Source organism: Triticum aestivum, chromosome 7B (genome assembly GCF_018294505.1).
Source record: "Triticum aestivum cultivar Chinese Spring chromosome 7B, IWGSC CS RefSeq v2.1, whole genome shotgun sequence".
NCBI classification, from domain to species: Eukaryota; Viridiplantae; Streptophyta; class Magnoliopsida; order Poales; family Poaceae; genus Triticum; species Triticum aestivum.
In genome coordinates, this window is record NC_057813.1 from 508,885,558 (window position 1) to 508,890,621 (window position 5,064).

General features: G+C 42.8%; 1 long non-coding RNA gene across 2 annotated transcripts; it reads right to left on the minus strand.

Annotated features, from left to right (window-relative positions):
- Positions 1–265: 265 nt before the first annotated feature.
- LOC123161049 (uncharacterized) lies at positions 266–2,281 on the minus strand. Of its 2 annotated transcripts, none has more exons than XR_006480510.1 (3): positions 2,145–2,281; positions 1,771–2,063; positions 266–543 (listed from the first exon to the last, which is right to left on the minus strand). It is a non-coding gene; the product is annotated as an uncharacterized lncRNA (long non-coding RNA). The 2 variants fall into 2 exon arrangements; XR_006480511.1 differs by having other exon boundaries at positions 266–818.
- Between the last annotated feature and the right edge of the window lie 2,783 nt (positions 2,282–5,064).

Genomic DNA, 5,064 nt, shown 5'->3' on the forward strand with positions numbered 1-5,064 from the left:
AAGAGGAGTGCCAAACCGTCAGTTTATATGATTACTAATGGTGCATAGAATCCTTCGGGGATTCCTTTAGTTGAGAATTTTCTAGCACCATCAATTGTATAAATTCACCAATGTTCTGAAGTTCCTGTGGTCATATTGTGTACCCAAGATGTTTGTTGCACCGTAGGAAATAAGTCACCCTTACAAATTGCTTGCATCCAGGGTTGTTGCATACCAAGAAATTGTGATTCATGATTATAGTATTTCAAAATATTGGCCTTTCAAATAAATCAAAGAAAATATATTTTATTTAGCATAACAACAAGAAGTATAACATGTCTAATGAGTTGAATCAATATTACATTGGCCATACTGACACATCTAAGAAGTGTCAAATGAAAAAAAATAGTGACTAAGATATAATGGTCCAAACATTGTGCATAAGCTAAATTGTCCATGAACTTCATAACTTCACTTGGTTGCATGACTCGAAGATCATCAGACTCATCACCATTATCGTCATCTTGATCATAATGCCCATCGCCATATATATAATCTCCCACACTGCCATATGTACCATTGTCATCATTAGTATCATAGCATTATCACAACTCAATTTATCTCCAATATGACTTACCAATACCTAAGAAACTATAAGACTTGTTATAAGAGAGATGAAAATGATATGATGCAGCTGACATTTAATTGAGCTAAAAGGAACAATCTTACTTGTTCAGGAATCATCTACACATTGACATAGAAATCACATCTTAGTAAGAATTATTAGTGTTACACCGGTACTTCAATCCTTTTCCAACCATACGTCTTGCAAATGGAAACTGAAAAGTAAAAATGAACAAAAATAAAATGACTATTGTTTTGCACCTTTTATGCACAGGGTTATAGTGTTATACAGACTAGTACTTCTAGATCTTTGAATACAATTCACTGCCATTTGTGATAACTTGCTTTAGTAATCAACTCTACAAGTTAACCAAGAGGAACGGTTTATCAACTTAAAGTAAAGATTAAGTAAATCTAAAATCCACATCAACGCCTATGTGTTCATAAATCATTATATGGAGAACTAAAATGCCAAGGCGACATATACAACATGATTCGGGAACAAGATAAGATGGCAAATCTACCATCTGTTAAAGAAAAATCTGGATATGTGCCATTAAATCGACACAACTATGAGAAAATATCATGGTAAGATCTTATTGTAGATATATAGAATTGAAAAGAACAATCCATTAGGAAATACACCATTCCACGGGTCATATGTGTCAGTTCATTTCCTCAATTGATGCCTTTTCCCCTGACCTACACAAACATTTCTCGACCCAAAGATATGCACCAGGGCCAGCAAACATAACACACCCACAAGATACTAGAATGTCTTGGAACAAGTAGTTGTACGAAGCTGAACTAGTACTGCTATTCTTATGTAGTAGTTTTGCCAGCATAGTTGTGTGAATCGTACATATTTGACATCCTAGCTAGCAAGGATTCAGAATCAATCAGACTAGATTAACGTGGGTTGAAATCTTAGATTGCAGATAAGTACTACTCCAAAATTACTGGCGAGTAATTGGTACTACGATGGAACCAAAGAGGTGGTACGTAAGTTCAACTACCAAAATTTGGCCATCTCACCGATGGATGGGATCTGCTTTGACAATGATTCATAGATAATCCAGATGAATGGAAACATATGTACTCCAGCATGTCTGAATTAAGAAAAAGCAGATGGATGGGATTTGATTATGGTGAAACCTGATACGGTACCTCTTCGATCGGAAGGATCAAACTTCTGGCTGGGTAGGGAGAAGACCTTTCCTCGGGCGTCTGTTCAGCTAGAGATGTGGATCTCTCGCCTCCTTTACCCTGCATGCGAATGAGAACCGATCAGCGCAGAACATCACCCCACGGCGCCGGCCGCCCATTAACACGCGCCGCCGCTCGGCCATCAGCCTTGCGCCCCTGCCCCCCGCTCGCCCATCAGCCCGTGCTGCCGCCGCTCCCACTACAGCATGCGTAGCCACTCGCCGTTTTCCGCCACCACCAGTCGCCGTACTTTGCTGCATGAATACAAGAAAATAAGAGATCAAGGCGAGGGGAGAAAGGAAGTACCGGGGAGACAGAGGAAAGGAGGCACTGACCTAGCACCGTAACTTGCCGAGTGCTGTCGGTCGCTGCCGCAACGGGTGAGAGACGGGATCTGGGTGGAGAACTGCTCTAGGCTCCAATGGAGAGGTGAGTGGGAATGAGGCTAATCTGGAGCTGGGCGGTGGCAAGGTTCACGACGGCCCAGTGGGTGGTTAGAGGAAGTTGAGATCGTGGCTTCGTGCCGCATGGGCTATTTCGATTTTTTTTCCTTCGCGCGTGTTCTTTTTTTCAATTGGTTTTCTTTTTTTGAGAATCATCTCGCGTGTCGGTTGAAACTTTCATCCCGCGCATGTTGACCACACTTAAAATGTACTGTATCCCTAAAAACGCTTATGAATTTATACACATTTAAATATGTGTTGCAGAATTTTAAACTCAATAATGTGTGGATGGGGACCGACAAAGTGCACTCTTTTTTTCTCAAAAGGAGGATTAACACGGGCCTCTGCATGCACCCAACCACTTCATTAATTATTCATCAAAATCTTACAAATTAATACATCAATAAGTCTGTAGCCAAGGATGATCTAGGCCTCACCGGCTGCCGCCGCCGCCCTGGGATCCAGACCGAGCATCGCCGCCGCCACCGACCACGCCCAGTCGCACCGCCCTCCTCCAGTCGTTGGTCCCGACCGGCACCACCAACATCGTCGCCGGGATCCGGCCGCAGCACCCATTGATCGAATTAGGAGCAACACCCCCACGATTCAGGGTATCCTGTGCCCCTCGGAGACCGCTAGAGGAAGAGCAGTACATGCGCCACCGCCGTTGCATGCATGGGTTTTGCCTAGTGCCAACCACCGGCGACGGCAGAGGGGAGGGGAGGAGGTGGTTCCAGCAGCTAGGAATTGGGTCCTCTCATGTCGCCCGTGCGAGGGGCGACGCGAGACTTGTGAGTCGGACGTATATGCTCGACATACCTAATAATAAGAGCTACCTTCGCTCACACGAATAAATGTGATACTTGGTTGAGTCCACCTTCATTGCTAAACATACTTTTATATTCTTCCTACGTAAATTGAAAAAATTAATCCGAATGATAGATTATCTATCTATTTCACATATCATTAATGAATTGGAATTTTTTTTTATAGTTGGTCTACTATCACACCTAGTCTCAATCCGTGTTGCCTAGATTCCATCATCAATTGGGTTAATATCTCATCTTACTATGTAATTTTTTTAGAAAACTTCCAACCTATTCATCATCAATCATGATAGTACAACATATATCAGAAATAACAAAAATTGCATGCAGATTCATAGACTACCTAGCGACGACTACCAACACTTAAGCGATCCGAAGGCTCGCCGCCGTCACCACGACCACAACAGCCACTGAAGAAAAGAACGACGTATCACCTCCTCACCCAAGCTCGACGCGGCTCAATCGCAGATATGCAGATTTGTGGACCTCCAAGGTGGCTCACCAAAATTGAAGTCATTGTTGATGGATGATTCAGATCTAGGCAACACACATGACACACTATCAAACTCAAGATCTAGCACCCTAGCACGACTAATTAAGACGCGAAGGAGGAAACCACAATTGGCATCCATCAACCATGAACCCAGCACACGTTTCATCTTTCAGATGTCGTTGGTGCAGTCCACAATCTACATCCTCTCCTGAACTACCTCCCAAGCTTCACGCCGATGTTGGGGCAGACGTCGTCGAAACGCTGGAGCCCGAGGATACATGTCCACCACGAGGATGCCACTGGTACATCATCCTTGCTTGAACGGGCTAGTTTTCAAAACCACCCCCAACCATAGGGCGGATCGACTTGTTGGGGAAGGATCTAAAGATCTTTATTCAGCGCCGCCATCGCCGCCGCCGAAGCCAAGACGATGAGCAACCTAAAAACGAAGCTACTTTAGCCTAAAACTATCCCCCCCCACACACACACACACACACACACACACACACACACACACACACGGATCCGGCGATCCCCCTAGCACCGACGATCGAGGTCGTCGGTGGAGGGGAGCCACCGAAGGACGGCGGCGAAGGAACTCTCCTTGGGAGAGACGCTGGCGAGATCGCCCTTTTTTTCTTCCCGGGGAAGAAAGAATGACCACCGCTTAGTGGTCGATTTGTTGTGTTTGTGGTGTCTGATAAGGATTGTACGTAAAGAATCATATGTATATAATGACTCTTTTTTAGTTTTTAAATACAGAACTCGGGCTTGTTATAAGTCACAATAGTACTTGTACTTCATGACCATTCGTACGTGTTTACTAAGGACCTAAAATGGTGATGAAAAATACGAACGGGTTCATATTGTACTAACATAGCCTCACCGATGTAGGGGACGACAACACTTTAAAACGGTAAAGCCTCTGTGGCTCCATGTGGCAGACTCTTTGTAGAAAGGGTGACGCGCCTCCTTTTACTTTCTTGGTTAGGAGGAAAAAGAATGGTCGCACTGCTTCGGACAAAAATGATCATATGTACGTGTAGGATCGTATGCATAGCATTCCATTTTCTTAATTTTGAAAAAACAACACTCATCCTCGTTATAATTCAAGATGTAATTAATACTTCACGACACATTTGTATTTAATAATTAATATATGTGAAGGCCGGGGTCCTTCTAGACAAAGTTGCATTTATTAGAAAAACTAAAGATACATACAAGCCAAGTTACCGAAGTACGTGACTAAGAAATTATCAAACTAGTACTTTTGTAAGTGCAATTTTTTTAAACATCATATTTGTATTATCCTGTACCAATTTTTTAAGCATCCTATATATTAATTGTGAAAAAGAACATAATGCACTTGCTTACAATAGCAATGCTAGATGTTCGTACATGGAATCTTCTTATACTGAATTATCTGGAATATAACATCGGTCATTCTACATATGTTGTCCATTGAAACATATCATCGAGAGGGAAAATCAAC